Source organism: Sturnus vulgaris, chromosome 5 (assembly GCF_052056855.1).
Source record: "Sturnus vulgaris isolate bStuVul1 chromosome 5, bStuVul1.hap1, whole genome shotgun sequence".
NCBI lineage: Eukaryota > Metazoa > Chordata > Aves > Passeriformes > Sturnidae > Sturnus > Sturnus vulgaris.
In genome coordinates, this window is record NC_142247.1 from 42,199,251 (window position 1) to 42,218,556 (window position 19,306).

The window sequence follows — 19,306 nt, forward strand, 5'->3', positions numbered from 1 at the left end:
TTACAGAACATTTTTAATTTGTGATTTTAAAGAAATGGTAAATGGAATCCTAAAATAAGATGCCCTAAAGTGTCATTTCAAAATGATACATTAAAAGCTCTATTATTTTCAAATGCAGTATCTTAGTCTGAAGGCATCAAAATAAAATGCTTCCATTTTCTGAAAATAGTCCTTGCATTTTTGTTAAATCAACAGTATTCATCTATCCACATATAATTTCAGAGCCCTGAAATGTAAATTTCAGGAAAACCAGCTGTTTGAGGAACATAAAGACATCTAATTTTAACCAGCACATATGGACTAACCTGTATATGAAGTTTTCATAGCTATCATTCTGCCCAGGTTTTAGTGGATTTTATTAGTGCAGCTCAGACCAGTTCTGGCTACTTAGCACAAGTCTTAAATCTGGAATTACATGCTCTTTCTTCCCTCATTTTGAGGGGGAAGACTGCTCTGATTCTTCCTTTTTATAAATAATGACTGCACATATCCCACTGAGATGTCAAGAAAATTAATTTCTTAACATTTGCAAATCACTATGGAAATTTTCAACTTGCTATTTCAATAGTGGCCATAAACTGCAGGAGTATAAAACTGGCAGAATGGCACATATCCAATCCATCAGTAGAGGTAAATTTTCCTCTAGTAATGGCAAGGACCTGTTGTTTAAAAGGGGGAAACATTCACCTCAATGTAACTAATAAATTTTAAATGCAACACAAGTTTAGTTTTATTTTTGTGGGTTTGTTGTTGAATGTTTATTTGTTTGGTTTTTAATAACATTAACCTAATGTCTGTCTTCTAAACAAGGACTTGTGTCTCTTGTATCACCAACCATGCTCTCTTCAACCCCCACTGAATGCAGCACAGGCTGCAGGGCTCTGCCCTCCAGCATGAGATTTAATTACTCTGCTCTCAGCATGAATAAATAAAATTGTTATTGTTCATCAAATGATCCAGCCCCCCTAAAATCCACTTAACAATATTTGACTCTTATGCTGGCTCAAACAGTATTTATGTGAAACCATTCCATAATAGAAAGTAATGGTCATGCAAATTGGGGAAAAAAGTATAATCTATATTGTAACAGTATCCTGGCTTTCTTATTTTATGTTAATATTATAATATTATTTAAAGATGTTTTTATTTAAATATTATTAATTATTTTATCATTTTTAAATAACACTCAAGAAGAAAATAACTATGGAAATGTGTGAAACATATCCACCAGACCAAAATATCCTGCAAAGCCATTATCTTGGTATCTCAGGAGGAAAGGCCCCTACAATAATACATCACACTGGTAAACTCAGCTTAAATAAGTACATTTGGCAAATTAAGTATCATGCTCAAAGACGAAGCACAGTCATCCATCTTATGCCTTAGGAATGTAGAAGCGCCCCTGGCACGTACTGCAGCTCTTAGCAAGGGAAAAGAGTGTTTTAGAGGGCAGCAGATGATTGCAGACTGCCACAGCAAGAGGAAGGGCTCTGTGTGTGTGGCTGGAGCAGCTCTGGAAGCCCACTAAGGTTTGCAGGACCAGAGCCTTGAAGATCATCTGCACAGATGTATGTCTTTCATATAAAGAGATGATTGCCACATTTGAGTGTGCCTTCCTAACATCTTGCTTTTTTGGGGGTAAGAAAAAACACTTTCAAGATGGATTTTTTTTCTTAAAGCATACAATATAAATAAAATTAACTTTCCATCAGCTAAATAACAGGACTTGGATACAAAGGTTATATGCCTGGTATCATACACTATGTAAGCTCTGGCATTTCTTATCCTCCTGTAAGAAAGGATGATGCTTCTGTACAAACTGCATTGAAACAGCCATCACTACTTCTTCTTCTGTGGTTATCTGCTCAAACTTTATGTCTATTTTTATTGAAATCACATATTACTGACTCATGAAAAATTCATGGTCTGATAAATGATTCCTGGATTGAAGTTTATATGTCATTTTAAGGAGGAAAATGTTTCAGAGTTAGGAGAAAATCTGTAATTCAAATGAAGGAGATTTTTATATGATTGGAATACAAAAAAAATCAGAAAAAAAAAGATCAGTGTATTTTACAATCCATCTGAATTTGTTTCTCTGTATCATCTGATCTTAGCTTAGTAACATACTTAAAACCATTTAAACATGGTGTTTCTTCATATAGCTTTCTACAGTGACACCTAACAGAGCAGACATCTTACATTTCAGAAGCGGCTCTTTTATGGACTCATTACAGGGTTAAACTACACCTGCAAAAATCCTGCACATAAACCATGTCACTATATCTACTCTTTCAGCACTTGGCACACTATCCACATCAATTTAAAGACCACCAGAAACAGGTTTAACACTAGTGATAACAAGAGAGATTGTTCAGCTTTATTAAAACAGAAACACTTATTAATAATAAAAAGGTGGTGTTCTGTTAATAATTCTTCATTAATTCATGCTTATCACTTTGGTTTCTTTTTTTAATCAAACACTTGGAAAGTCACCTTAAAAGAAAAAGGAGAAAATTGCAGAGCAGAGTCGAGCAATCTTAAATACAAAACCAGAAACTGCAGAAGCAGATAGGACCATGTGTTACAAAGAAGCAAAATAGCAATTTATAAAAGAATAGTTAAAAGAGAACCTGAAATATGGTTTTTAAGTTCAAAAACCAGTCTAGAAACATTATTTGCCTAATTTAGAAATGTTAAAATTTTATTTCTCAAGGCCAGTTACTTCAAACATCTTTAGAAATTCTGTGACACATTTAATGAACATTCCATACTTATTTCACTGCACACCATAATTAAGATAGGAACAGGCCAGGTACAATTGTATTACAGATGCAAAGAAATTAAAATAATTTTGCAGAGAAATGTTAATGATTTACCAACCTGAACTTGCATAAACATCTTGTACAAAAACCAAATGCACTGCTTTCAATTATGAATTCTAAGGCTTTATTATCTAATATATCTGAAATCCATTTTGCACTGTCCAGGACTCATGCTCAACAGTGTTAAAATTCATAACATCTCTGTTCTGGGAATCAAATGAAGCTTTAAACACTCTATTTATATTGACTGAACTATCTCTGGAATGAGATTTTTCTAGACAGAGAAAAAACCTTAACTCCAAAATTTGCTATTGCCTCATGGTCATAACAACAGTAGCAGTAAGTGCATATGAATGTCTCATTAAATAGTTCTTATGACACAGGCAACTTAAAAAGGCAAAAATTATGTGATGATGCAATTGCTTTACTTTTGCATATTTGTGTGTGCAAATTTATTATATATGCACACAAAAATATATATACACACATATATATATATATAGGCACATAGAGTAAATATGAAGAATTTTATTTTATTCTGATTTATTTTTGAAACACTATTTCAGAATATTCCGTATTGCTTGCTTGAGAACAACTTTACTTCAGAAGGGTATCCTAGGGTGAAGTATTGCACCCTACAAAGTGAGACTGGTGGCATAAACTGACCAAGAGACCCACTAGATGCTGTGATGCATCTCAGTGCAATGACAGCTGGGGACCTGTCTTACCATATTTGTTATCTGTGCAGAGATTCTTGCTGAACTTAGTAGAATTGAATAAGTTGTCCACAAGGTGTGGCACCTGCATCCTTATCTGCACTATGCAACATCAGCCCCTATCCTTCCTACTGTGTATTTTATGGTTAAAAATAAATGTCTGTATAGCATTTCCTACATACATACTGCAAGCCTTCCCAATATTTGCCTTGTGTATCCAAATTCTGCAAAGGTCTAAGAAAAAATAAACAATCATAATCCAATCCAATAGCAAATAGGAATGATGACTGAGTTGCATGCCTTACTTAGGGATGAAAAATATTATGCTGGCAGTTTTCCTGAACCACCCATTAACAACACTGGAAAATAAGAGCTGAGATCATCTCTAAAATGCAGAAATGCATAAAAGTTCCAAAAAACATAAATAGAATACATCCCTGCAATTGTAATCCTGTAACATGCTGCAACAAATCAGATTGCTGAGTGAAGAATTTGTGAACCTGAATTAAATTAAAATAATCTAAATAAAGAGAACATATCAGGTATTTTTTCTCTTTTGATCTCTTTGCATTCAATAATTGAAATTACTTTGGCCTTCTGTCTCCTTCCCACTGCTTTGGTATAGAACTACAGAACCATGGTGACCAGCTGGCCATCTGATGTGGCAGGGACAAGAGATAAGATTTACTTGAATTATCAATAGCCAACACACTTAAATGCCCACTTTCAGTTTATCTTAACTACAAGAGGTATTTTCCCCCACCTATGGTTCATTTACAAGACAAAAATTAGTAGCAATTATATGTGTAATATGGAAGACTTGTTCCATTAAGACCATTTGAGAAATGACAGATGGTTAATCTCCTTAAGACTTCATATTAACTCATTTAAACTCTAACTGGCAGAGTTAATTTAAACTGCAGTATATGCACACTATTTTTAAAGAGCAAATGCTGTAAATTTATTGAACTATTTCCTGGAAAGAGTCCAAAGTAGGGCACTGAAACTGGTAAAGGGACCAGAGAACAACTCTTATGAAGAGTGTCTAAGGGAACTGGGATTGCTTAGCCTGAAGAAAAGGCCTTGGAGGATCTGCTCTACAACTACCTGACAGGAGGTTGTACACAGGTGAGGGCTCAGTCTCATCTCCAAAACAGCAGGGATCAGGACAAGAGAAACGGGCCTCAAGTTGTGCTTGGAGGTTTAGATTGGATTCTAGAAAGATATTTTTCACTGTAAGGGCTACCAAGCACTGGAATAGGCTGCCCAGTGAAGTGTTTGAGTAACCATCCCTGGAGGCATTTAAAAGACATGTATATGTGGCACTTAGGGTCATAGTTCAGTGGTGGACTTGGCAGTGTTTGGTTGGAATTGATGATCTTAAAGGCCTTTTCCATCTAAAAGAGTCTATGATTTTATACTTTCCATGTATTTATGCTAAAATTTGTGATTGATATCCCCCAATTCATTTTTTCTATAGATACTTCTTCATTTAATTGCAAAATAGAACCTGTGTTTTAATTACTCACAGAGTTACCACCACACAGTTTAGCCTTAGTTAATGCTTGAGTCATTAATCAATAATGACCACCAGTAGATTCAGTTCAAAGCTGGGGGCACCAAACGCCAGGTCTACAAGAGTTTCTTCCCTGCTAATCCTGTTACTTGACTGATTTTTATCTTCACCTATTCCCATATATCCGTGCTGTTTCTTGGTCTTCATTTTCTAATGCTTTCTTCAGTGCAGCCATAAACAACGATTTCTGCAGAGCAGCTGCTTGCTCCTTCTTGCAGCAGAATCAGGGAGAGAATCAGAAGGGCAAAAGCCAGAAACTCATGATTTGAGATAAAAACAGTTTAATAGGGAAAACAAAAGCTGAGCACACACAAGCAAAGCAAAATCAAGGGCTAATTCACTGCTTTGCAATGGCAGGCAGGTGTTCAGCCATCTCCAGGAGAGCAGGGACCCATCACATGTAATGGTTACTGAGGAATACAAATGCCATCACTCCAAACCTCCATCACACCTTCCTCCTCCTTTCCCCCACTGTACACACTGAGCATGATGTCACATGGACTGGAATCTCCCTGTGGTCAGTTTGGGTCACCTGTCCAGGTTTTGTCTCCTCCCCAGTGTGGCAGTATGAAATGCAGGAAAGGCCTTGGCTCTGTGAAAGCATGCCTGCTTTCTGTCGGCAATTGCTCAGTCCATTGTTGCTCCTCAGCTGTCATTAACTCATCCAGATCTTTTTTCGCTCTTCCAGCTATTAGCTTATTTACTTATTCTGTATTTGGTATTAATATAGTAAAAAAGGGAAAATAAGGCATCTGTAAGGAAACCTTAGGAAGAAAATCCATTTAGGTATACATCTGAAATCCAGTGTTCCTTTTCACATCCATATGGAAAAAAAAAGAAAAGCTCCAGAACTGCATCCTAGTTATACTACCAGGAAAACAAAGAAGGTAATCTATATTGCTGGCAATTACTGATGTAGGATTAAAAGTAACTGAAAAAACAAGCACTCATTCTCTTTCCATCTGCCTGTGAGGCTAGGAGGATTCTGGAGAAAGCTCCAAGGTGGTGGTAGCTCTGACAAGACCCAAGACAGTTACAGACTGAGCTAACTTTTGACATAGTTTGTTGCACAAAAGAAGCAAATCATGACACTGTATGTGATGATGAAATGCATTCCTAAAACACCTCAAATTTCCATCATTACTTTTTTTTCTTTCTAGGAGAGCCAAAACCCTTAATGTGTGCAATGCTCTTTATCAATGTAGGTAACACAAGAAAGATACTGGGACCTAGACTAGAGAAATACTGCATATTTATATGCAAATTTCAAAAATTTGGGACACTCTAATTGTAGTTAACACTAGTTTTTAAAAAACACTTACTCTAAGAAGATTTTTCAATTTCATGTTTTATTTCACAACAGACTTTCATCTAAAGAAAACTATTTTGCACACCAAAGCCTGCGACAAGCATATACTTTTTTTCCTATCCTTTGACCTTGAGACTTCTTTCTTTGTGAAAAATCTCTTTTCTTTACTTTTTGGTTATTCCCATTCTGGATTTTCCTCCTAGACTTATGGAATACATGACTCCTAGTTTTAAGTCCCTTTGAATTCTCCACTAGTAATTTCAAATTCTGTAGCTCTAATAATGGATATAATGGTTCTAAACAGGCTATAGTCTCATCAAGGACTCAACTTGAAAAGACTAGCACAATTTAAATGTTGACCTCTCCACATTTTGCGTAGGATTGGCACACGAAGAAATCTGTACCAAGATCTCTTGGAACACTGGGAAGACAAAGGTATACTAAGTAATTTCAGACAAAAAACAAGTGGATGAATAAAACGCATATTTCAAGGCAGGCCTACCCTCATTCCCTCCATCTCCCTCTACAGGTCTTCATCCAATCACTTAGACTTCATCAAATACATCTAAGATTCATCTTCCTCAAAATGTGTTTTGTAATTTCAAAATTCATACATACATATAGCATATATATGTATTATACATATAATAATCCATATTTTTGCAAAATATACTCTCTCAAGGAGGCTTCTATTGCAATATTAATCAGTGTTACTCCACGTAACATCCTGTGATTTTTTACACTTTTCAACCAGTTAGGCAGAGTAAATATATTGAAGAGTATTTTGCCTGATAGCTAAAGTTTAAAAAGCTTTGATTTATCTCAATTTTCTTTCATATCTGCCATTTTCTATATACCCTCTTGAACAGAAAAGTTTAAGGGAAGGATTTTCTAAAGCATTTAGCAGAGTCCCAGCTGTTTCCCCTAAAGGAACATCTGTAACTCCACTGATTACAATGGCAGGACTGTAGCATAAATGCAAAATGATTTTGCAAATCCCACCTTAAGAGATTTCAGTCTAGACCTTGACAAGGACCTTGTCACCCACTTCTTTTTTGCCTTAATTCAAACTGATCTCTTAATATCTTTAACCAGGAACATTTTAAAATGAGGTATCTATCTTTTAGAAGGTATTTCACTGTGTACACTTTCTAGACTTTCTCCATAGATTCATCTTTTTTTTTCTCTCTCTTTTCTCTTTTTTTTTAAATCTAGCCAGATGCACTATTTATTCCTAGGTAAATCTTACTTAATTCCAACTTTCAGTGTATACAAAACCTCCCAGACACTTATGATAAATTGATGCTTTCAAAATCTTCTATTATGTGGTCAAAAGTAATAATGATAGCAAATTTTGCATCTCTAGTGGTGCTCTCTACCTTATTGCTAGTAGACTAACCAGACTGAATCTGCAAATACAATTTCCTCAGCCAACTAAAAAATGTTTCTTTTAGTTCTTCTAATTCCAACCCTTTTTATTTCCTGTTTCCTTACTAAAAGGCTCCATGCTGTAGCAAGTCTGCCACTAGCAATAGATACCCGTTGGATATTTGGCCTCCCTCCCACACATATTTCTGTTGCACAAATAAAAGCTGTAAAGTAACCTGACTGCTGTTGAGGCTGCTAACTTGCTGGCTGTTCTCATATTTCATTAGTAACAACTTAGAGATTACCCACATGACCAGAAGACTCTATAAAAACACTACTGAACACTTTCTCAGCACAAAGTTAACAGAAGGTGGATATGCACAAAGTGATAGAAGAAAGATGTCTCAGCAATCAAGCTAAAGAACAGTAATGTTCTCTCTAGAAACAGCTGGTGCTGCTTCTATTCTTTTTGGAATAGCATTGTGACCAAGGTTTGTCAACACATTTCAGGGGCTCATGGAAAATCAGTTAAAACATTACAGCACTATTACCTAAATCAGCACTTGTCTGGCAAAGAAAATGAGAGGCACCACAGTGGTGGATGAAATGCTACTGTTGCTTCGATCCTGCTCTTGCCTGCAGGAATCTGGAGCAACTTACCTAACCACAAATGTTAGGAAACAAATGGGCTTTTTTTCTTTCTTCTCATGCAGCAGAGATATTCTTAATGCATGAAGTAGTTCCTCATTTCCCTGGCAGGGCTGTGAATCAGACACGCAGGTCACTCACTGTATATCAAGGACAGCGCTATTTTGGTAAGGCAGGATGCTTGAGCTCTCCAGGGAGAGGAGGCCTTTAAGTGCTGCTCACCTGATTTTGAAGAGTTCTCTACTTGAAAATGGGGACAAAGTTATACTTCAGTGATAGTATGGTAGAGCAATATTGCTGCTTTTCCCTTTGGTCAGCCTTGATGCCATCTCCAGTGATGTACCCAATTTTCCCTAGCATACATCCCCTGGATAGTTTACAAAAGTGCACCAAAACAGCACAGCAAACACATCCTTTGTGAACATTGCACATTCCCTGGACAGAAGAGCACTTGGGGAGAATGGTACAGCCAGTCCTCACCACGGTGCAGTATCAGGGAGGAGCTAACACACACACGGCCTTGAAAGCCATGAAGTGCTCCTGGCTGCTGCAGTTCAGATAGAGCCCTTGACACCAGAAGATAACGTGCAAGGCTGTCTGAACTGATTCTAACAAAAATCTGCACAGCACAGTAAAGGAGATGCAATGAAATGCACTCCCACATTCAATTCCCCCACTGCTTTAATGGTATGAAACTTGACACTGGCTAACTTGTTTCATGGGTAGATTTTCCAGAGCACACCATGTTTCTGTTGCCACAGTTCAACTGCTAGTGTCTATCAAGCTTACAAATAATTATTTCTATACTTACATGCAATATGAAATCATTAAGGTTGGAATACATTTAAGGTACTTGTGTGTATTTTATATTGATAAATAAATATTTGCATAAGCATGTCTTAGCAAACCTTACATAACTGAAAAATTCTGCCATCAAATGTGCTGTCTTGTATAAGAACACCATGAATTGTTCGAACAAGCAGAACCACAGATACAAAGTCCACCGTATTGTTCAGGTCTCAAAAAGTCTAAATATGAATTTAGAATCAATGAAGTTAAAAAGAAAGTAAACTTTGACCAGATATTCCATTTTGCTGCTATTACTATCATCCCAGAATGACTTCACCTCTGTAACTCTACTTCTTTCACAAGCCTGTTCTTTGGAAATATTAGGATTTAAGCAGAGATGCTGTGAACAACTCGAGTACTTCAAACTAAGATGACACCCACCCTATGGAAGGTATATTAAGGAAACCCTGTGTATTCAAAGCAGACTGTAATATCTGGTCAGGCTACTGCAAACAACAAACTACATCTACTTCTCAGGCATTAAAATGATGCAGACAGAATTTAAGTTCATCCAATTTCACCTTCTGAAGAGTTAGGAACAAGCTAATAAACTTTTCAAGTATTTGCACACTCCAAAATTTTAAAAATACCTGAACAAATTAGAACAGATACTCTTCATGAATCCTCACCTTTCTAGAAACCAATCTTATCTTGAGTAAGACTGGCCATTTATCCCCACTTTGAGAAGCATGAAACCTTTCATTTTTTTTTCTTTAAAAACTCTGTCATTAAAAGACTCTACTACAGGTTTTCAAACCCTAAACATCAAAGTTAACACTGTTTGACAGCTGATGTGTTCCAAACTCATCACATTTATTTGTCTGTAACAGGGTAAATGACACAATTACCTGCTGTAATTACTTTTGCTGACAATATATTTTTCCTGGTGATTTGTCTGTGTGACTCAGAGCTGCTTATCTTTGTCAGTCCAGTCCAAACCGACATTTCCATGAGATCTGGACATTAACTTACAAAGTATTTACAAATAAAGTTCCAATATCGGCCAACACAGATATTTGGAATAGTATAAATTCATCTTTTATTGCATGATTAAGCAGCCTATGACTCTGATATCATTTTGCATTAGAAAATAACTGTTCATGACTAAATTCTGTGCCCCATTCAAATTAAATGCAACTTTATTAGTATATTGGGAGACACATGCAGACACCTGTTTATAATAATATAATGAATATATATAATAATTAATAAATAATATAATATAAATATAATAATATAAAGAAGAATATAATAAAGGAATAAAATCTAAATAAATAAGGATTTTTTTCAATGTTCATTCTGAAAGCAAAACATGAATTTAAAAAAAGGATAAAACATTTAGATACTTATTTCTAATATCTTTCTTGTGATGATTTTAAAGAACAGCTACAGAAGACAACAGTGACTTTTGATTTTGAGCAGTGTGCATTATGGGCTAATCAAGCTAGCTTACTGAATGTGTTTTCCCTGGAATACTTTTTGATTTAAAAATATGAAATAGATACAATTCCTTGCACCATTTCTCCCAATAATATATTTTAGAGGATGTGAAAAGACTGCAGCATATAACAATATAAAGAAGATACTGTCTTTTTGAGATGATTTGGAAGCATGTCAGAATGAAAAAATACTCGCACAAAAACTCCTATGAACCATTTAAGGAAGAGCAGCTTCCTGTTTTATTGCTAAGCTCATTGACAGAGCTCTTGGCTCTTGATAGAAACATTGACATATTCAAAGTTTTTTTGTTACCTTATGAGGTGGGGGGGTATGTAAATTTTGCACAACTGACTACAGGAACAGCAAAGGGCATGGTTTCAAGAAGGTAAATTGATTACCATCCTGAAATAATTTCAATTTTCAGTTTTCTAGTTCAGTCTTGAAGATGCCACAAACTCACTAGCATTTTCTTTAAAAAAGAAAAACAAAACGAAGACAGAACAATTCTGTGAGTTCTATGTATTGATAATGTCCTCAGGAAAAATATCAAGTATCTTTTCTAGACACAGCACTTTCAGAAACATTACCTCACAAAGTGCAACTTCACTAACAGAAGTGAAATTTCACCCAAATCCCTTAGGATTATACTGTACAGCAGCATAACATAGACAGCAATGCTTCCCTTCATATCAATGTGACTTTTAGTTACTGATGATGATTTCACCAGTCTTCCTTGGGGCATTAGCAGGCCACAACCCTAAGAATGGCCAACATTATCTCAGCAGGTAGTATTTGCTCCTTCTTGTTGATCCACTCTTTTTGACTGCTGTAGAGAGGTATTGACAAAGACTGTTGCCTTTATTCATTTACTGAGCTGGCAAACACTGACAGAGCAAATTCAGGAACTGAAACTAGCTTTAGAAAAAATTAGAAGGGTAGCAGAACTGAGAGTTTAACTTACACTATGCATTCGTGCATGACCAACTATAGCCTGGCTGCAGAATCAGCAGCACATTTCAGTGTGAATCAGAACTAACATGCAAAACTAAAAATATAAGCCCTTCTTTGGGACTACACATAGGAACACAGACACTGGGTGAGTCAGTGAAGTGGATAAATCCAGTATGTTTAGTTTGTGCATTCCAAGGTAGACTTCAGCATAATTCTGTGTGCAAAGAAGGACTAGAAAAGATGCAACTCCTGCTGTGGTCAAGGGGTCTGTACCACAAGAAAGCAGTTTGGTATGGCGAAGTACAAGGTTTTGTAAGTCAATAATCATCAGTCCAAAAGACTGACAAAAGGTAGCAATATTGATAGAGATCTATTGCAGAGACAAACTGTCAAAGAAGATGACATACTAAATTGCAATGACTGACAGTATAAAACAAGAGATAAGGAAAGTATTTCATTATCATAAAGCATATTAATCTCTCATAAACATTTCATGAAAAACAAAGGACACTTCTAAGTTGTTTCAGGAGTCAGCGATTATAAGACATGCCATGTGGCATGCAGTAGGAATCAAATTGTAAGGAATTAAAGGTTTCCATGCCCACAGATTTTCTGAACAGAAAAAATTCAGAAATTCCTATCTATCCAAATAGGAATCTTCCATATTCATTCAAAGAAAAAAGTTACAACTATAATATTAAAAGAAAAGGCTTCTGAAGCCCTGGACAATATGAAAAAATATTGTCTCCCCTTACCAGTCTTGGAAGTTAGCTTTCTTACTCTCTGCCTTTTCTAAAAACTGTGTTGTCTTAGATTAGAAATGTTTTTCAACAGTACAATGCCAAAAGACAGACATGATATCCATATGCTGTTAGCAGTACCCACCACCCTTAAACCCCAGGTAAACGGTATTATGGCTATAGACATTTTACTGTCAATGTGTAGAAAACCACTGACTTCCATTCAGCATGACCACGTAACCTTAAATAACTCCACTCTTCCTTTTTTAAAAACTGTCTTGCTTCATGCAGTAGCTCCAGTCTCTCACTGACCTTGGCTGGAGTCCCTCTGAGAACAGGCAATGCTCTCCCAGCATGAGGCAATCACCAGCTGGCTCAGACATGATAGATGTGAGCCATCCAACTTCCCTCACTTCTGGCTCGCTCAGTGAGACAGCAGCAGATTCCCATCTCCTGAGCCAGAAAGATTCTTGTGACTTCAAACAAACTGTCCTCAAGGCTGCCTGCTGTGTTTCCTGATCTTTACAGTCTATCTGTCACAGCCTGTGATCATCCACAGAAGGACAGGCCAGGGGAGGTCCAGCTGTGAAGGGATGTCATGCTGCAATGAATCAAGGATCTGTTAATCCTATCATGGTGATTGCCTCGAACCTGTTAATAGACAACTGAGTTGGGTCCAGCTGAATTCTTGACCTCTGTTGATGAGAATGTGAGCTTAGACTAAGAGATGTACATTGGGGCATCTTGCAAGTTAAATGCCACCTCCTGCATCAACATCAGTAAAATTCTAACATAGAGTCAATGTAATTACCTTAGGAATTAATAATTCATTTAGTGCTGTATGATTTGTCAGATTTTCTATTTTTACAATACATTGTGTTTTCTATACCCATACGCTTCTACTTTCCAATCATACTGTACTGACACAGCACATAACTGCACTGTAGAAGCTGGTGAGGGATGCTGCGTGATTGAAAAGCTGTAGAGGGCTTCAGAGCAGTGAGAAACAGGAGGTACACTGGATGTCTGTCATAATGCTGTGATATAAATATCAAGCAATGTTAATGCTTGAAAATATTGCGATTTCAAATTTTTACATAAAAAAGGTTTTGCTCTTTTCTGAGTTGCAAGCTGAGTATATTCTCAAATTGATATCTGGAACCCCTTTAATATATTGAAAAATATCTCATTATACAAAGAATGTAAAATACATTCCTTGTAGAACAAAATAATAAATTCTGACGTCTGCTTCCTGCAGAAAGAGAAATTTTAAACAGAATACAGAAACTGTAGAAAGGCAAAATAGAGACTGCTTTTGACATAATACCAACCTTTTACCAGCCTTTGCTCCCAAGGTCAATAGCGAATCCATGCTATATAATGCATTGACAGATACATAGATAAGTATATACATGCAAATAAACATATATATCAAATATATATATCTTTGGTAAAATAATGATTTCTGTAAAAGAAATTAAGCATTTAGTACTGAGAATCATGCATTCGCATCTTTGTCAAGGGAATACATTTTCTGTTTAACAACTCAAATCATGTTCTACCAAGGACCCTTTAAAAATGCGTTGGATTTTGATCAGCTGAGAAATCCATCCTGCTATAAATGCATAACCAGATGAACAGTTGTCATGAACTAGGTAAGCAACCAAGGAGAAAATGGGACCTAAAAAGTATGCTCTAGGAAAAAAAAAGTTCTCATTCCAAGTCGAAACAGACTCCAAACTAAGTTGCCAAGGATAACCTGATTCAATCCAAATAAAGCATAATTGAGTTCAGTTGTGTAAGATACAGCAGATATATAAAAGTAACTTGTGTTGTTATCTTAGTAATGTGGTCGCATAGCAACAAGCTCAGTCTGAATGATCACTCCTTTATTAGCTTTGTCAATTATCGTACCGCTAGAAAGTGCATATAGGAGAGAATTTGTCCTCAAAGAAAATTGAGAGCTTTGTGTAGGCTGACATACTATAAAGCAGAATGGAAACTGGGCCAAGTAATAGAAATGAGAATCAAATAGGCTTTGAGTTAAAAATGCTCCATGCACACAAGCTGACTTCTACAGTGCCTATTACTAATAGCAACCCTGGCAGTATAGCCGGGTACCATCGCCCCTGAGGAGTTTGCATTACTCTCTGTGATAATGCATGTACTTCTAACATAACTAGGGTGGGGGTGTAACCAAAATTGGAGATGGAGAGACAGATGGTTCATTTGCTTACATCATTACATTCTCGAGTGGTTTGGTGACTAAGACATTTCCTTACTCAAGCCATGGTATGTCACTACAGTGATGTTACAACCTGCCCTGCCAGTATGCTTGTTTATTGCTCCGTCCCTTGCACCATATTGAGCAATTATTCCACTTTTATTTAAGCACCGTCAGTGAACTCAGTTCCTCTATAAACTGCGCAACTTGAGGAAAACTTGAATATTGCTGAATTAATAAAAAATAAGTCAAGAGAAATAAACAGGAAGAAATTAGCTTTTTTATTGTTATCATGTCTCACATTACAGCATTTTCATGTAGCCAAGTTGGGACACTACAAGCCTATGACTTCTCTGAGGTAACATTCTGTTTTTTTAACTTCTTTGCAGCAGTGAAGGGTAAAGGGCATACAGTGGTGCTGAATAAAATTGCATCTTGAGGCCATTTAGTCACTTATTAAAATGTGGTCTCATTTACCAATGTACTAAGCACTATCAGCTCTTATTATCTTCAGGATGATTTGTGGATACACTTGCGTCTCTGAAAAAGCAGACACTCTTTTATACTTTAATTAACTGAGAACAAGCATGCAGCTTTAAACAGAAGATGGATGACTTCATTCAGCTCTGGATTACATCAGTCTTAGAGTAGCTTTTGTCCATGGAAACTCAGACAAGTACATAACTCTTAGAAGAAGTTAGTGCTGGTGCTAAAACACAGCACATATGCCTTACATGTAAGCTAAATTTTATTTATCATTTTAAACATATTAAGGTATTCCTCTTCAGTTCTCAGAACTCATTTGTGGGACATGAAATGTTCAGCTGGAAAAAAAACCCTAGCAATACACGATATTGGAAAATACCCACACTTCATAGCTAGCTGACATCCTACCAATAGACACTGGTACAAAACCATTTTCCACCCCATATCAGAACCCAGAAAGTAACTTTCCCTGAAGATGTGAATTGGTCTGTCCTCTAGGGAATAAACATGGATTTTACCTTCAGTATTCTCACAAGAAATTCAACAAAACTTTTTCTCAAATATCCCTGTCATGAAACATCATTTCTACTGCACAGTATAGAAAAAAGTACGAGATTTCTCAGATTGCTTATGTCCCAAACAATTGATGGATTTATAAGTTAAAAAATAAACCAATGAAATCTGAACAGAAGCCCAGAGGCAGATGTGCTTTTATGAACTTGAGTTTCTAGATGCCAAGAGGAATCATTTTTCCAAAGTGTGTCAGAGTACTATGTTAATAAAAAACCCCATGTGACAGGGACTGCATTTCCCCTCAAAAATAAATGTAGCTTGCAAGAAACAGAGGATAACAACTGGGCAAAAGGCTAAAGTCCTGATAATCTGGGTATCTGAATTATAAATGGTATGAGCCATAATTCCAACAAAATTGAAGGTCCTTATAAGTAGCATTTTAAAGTCCTTCCAGATACCAGACTGCTGGTTCCCAAAGTGGAGGCACCTGTGCTTGGGGGATTAGGATGGGCTGCATTCATACTGCAAAGACAGCGCCTCTGTTTTCTCATCAGCACCCTCGGAAGAGTTATATTATAAACAAAGCATTAAGGAAGGAAAAGGAGACAAGGCCCAAAGTTTGGCTACACACTGTATGAAAAAAACAGCAGTATATCACACCAAAAGGTATCTTTCTTAAGCAGGGACATCACTAGTGGCATTAGCTGAAATCCAAGCCTATGTGCAGGTTGTTTGTAAGTCACAGATAGATAGAAGAATACAGCCAAATAGGAGAGCTTAGGAAAGACAGTTTTGAATCCTATGGGCAAAGCAAATGTAGACTAAATCCCAATGATGGAAAACATTAATGGCTGCACAGGAAAAATGGCAGAAAGGTGGACAAAAGAGTATCAGACGTATGAGAGCTGAATGGGCTAAGCATGGCATTCAGTTCTCTATGCATTATGTCAAGGTGAATTTTTCTAGACATCCCACAGGATCATTAGAGAGTAAAGAATATGGGTCAGATTTGAAAAACTGATGTCAAAAGCTACTGACCACCTGTCTGCAGGCCAATACTTTCCCCTACATTTTCCTCTTACTATTGAAACCTCCCAAGTAATATAATAATTATTAATTATATTACTGTTATCATAATCCTTACTTTATGCACATTCATCATTGTTATGCAGCTAAAATGTGTAGTTTTCTCCTTAAATCTTTTCCATATGTCAAATCAATCTCCCTAGACTCTTAATTATTATAATGTTGATCTTGGAATTCCTTCCAATTTGCAACAGATTTGTGATTTAATTTGATTTGCAAAATACACAGAGCTGCCAGTATTCCCAAGAATTAACATTTCAGGTGTCACTCAACTTACTATAACCATGTTTCATGTTAATTTATGTGAAAACTATTATTAGACTTCAGTTTACTGTGAGAGGCTATCACAGAACAAAAATTAAATTATGCTGAATTCATTGACACCATTTTCAGAAAAATATTGTTAGGAAAATCTCTGAGACTCAGAAAGACACATAGGCTAGGGCAGAGGAACAGGTAGGTCTAGCTGGATGCAGCCAGTTATTGCCTGGTGAATTCAACACATTTCTCATTTCTTTGACTCGGTTTTTCCATATGACCAAGTCAAAAAGACCAAAGCTGTGGGCTTTGAGCAACCTGATCTAGTAGAAACTGTCCTTTCCCATGGCAGAAGGGTCTAAATGGTCTTCAAAGTCCCTTCCAAACCAAACCATTCTATGATTCCATGATTCTAAAGAACTACTTCATCCCTTTTATTTTGACTCTGAAGAAAAAAAAACTCTAGATGTACCCAACATAGTGATGAGATGTTGCTTAAAAATCCTTTGCCATTTTCTTTAGAAGTCAGAAAAAAACCCCCAGGAGCACAAACGTGATGGTATCAGGCTGTAATGCACAATAACAGCCTCACAGACTTAACATCTCCCCATGGTTTGCCAAATCCTTTGGCTTCTAAGTTACTGTTTTCTAAAAGCAATGGAAAAAAAATCAGCATGAGTTGGCTAAAGTGGAAATGAAAAGGAAAGACAAAATAATCTGAAATGGATTGACAAAAATGGTTATGAAAAAACATTATTTGGTCTGCAGACACTTAAAACATGTATGTGACCATCCAACTCTACATGTGGCAGTGGTCCCACAAAGCTCAGATGGATATCGTTGCTAATGTGGCCAGAGGACGCTTGAAAGAAGTAGCCCATAATTTGCAACATGCCTGGTGTGTTTTTAATAATTAATCTGTTAAGAATTCACATGTATTTCCTGCCAAAGTACAGCACAATTGTAAAGGCTCATTGGTGTCTGGGTACAAAGTTATAGATTACCCAAAACCAAACCGTAACCACAAAACACAAACAGAAGAAAAAAAACCAGAAGTATGTAATACGTAATTTCATAAACCCCAGATAATAGCATGTACAAACATTAATTCAAATATGCTGGTTTATATACTAATACTTCATATGTCCTTCTTACAGTCAGTCATTTATCATCTTGCCCAGACCAAGAGCACAGGGAGAACTGAATACACAGTCCTACTCCTGGAGAGCACCCACACCTGCCCCTCCAGTACCACCAAATGTGAAACATGAGACAGCCCCTGGGGAAGAACTCTCTGGAAGGGTAACATCAGCTGCATTACCTCCCCCACATCATCTCTAATTCCAAACCACAGGAGAGGCAGAGCACACCAGCACTTTCATCAGAGCAACTTCCCCTTTTATGCCAAATGGAAAGCAAAAAATTAAATAAAAGGTGGCCCATGATTTTGCACAGAAACAGAGCCTCAAAAGTTATCTGGGGCTCAGAAAATCTATGGCTTCTCCAGATCAGGGAATGCACCTTCCTCTGCCTTAATACGGTCTATGGAGGATGCACTAAGTCTCACAGGGTCTTGTACCTTTTGTTCAATTCTTATTGGGTTACTCAGGTGAGTGGTCCCTATGCAGAAAACTAAAGACAATTGCTGAGACTAAACATGATTAACCATTCACTGTGGCTGGTATGAATTCTTCATTGTTAGAGCCAAGTGTGAAAAAGAGCTCTCGTCTCTCATTTCCTACCTCGTCCATAATAAATTGTGGAGGAAAATCCTCCACTATGCTGTTCAGAGCAATGCTACCAGCTGCAAATTAAAAAAGCAGCCTGAAAGACTGGAGGTGACACTGGATTCTTCCTTGTTTCTGGAAGGAAAACTTTCTTTTTTAAAGCCAAGAAAACAGCCTGTGCATTTCTGTAATCCCATCTAAAGCAAAGATGTGAATGCTATTATTTCAGAAAATAATCAAAGCATTCCGATTTGATCTCGGCTAACAGTGATAGTGCAGCAGCATATGCATGCACAGTTCTGAAAAGCAAAGTGGAAGGGGAATGAGTTAACATTGTAGGATACCAAAGCACGGTAGCCCAGGGCATATTTTTATGCCTTTAATTTGCAGTTTGTGCATCCATTTGGCGTATGAGTGCAACTTAGAAGTCATCACTCCTTCTCATAGCTATGATTGATTTCTGAACATAAAAATCAATCATGAACAACATATTTCTGTGTAAATATGGTTGTGACTAACTCAATCTAATACTGAGAATCTTGCTTCCAACATGAATACAAATAACAATATCTGATATGGATATCTTCATT

The 19,306-nt window shown here is 36.7% G+C and overlaps 1 protein-coding gene across 2 annotated transcripts in view; it reads right to left on the reverse strand.

Moving 5' to 3' along the window:
- Positions 1–19,306, reverse strand: part of NELL2 (neural EGFL like 2) — a 137,990-nt gene that overhangs the window by 40,694 nt on the left and 77,990 nt on the right. The window lies entirely within an intron of this gene.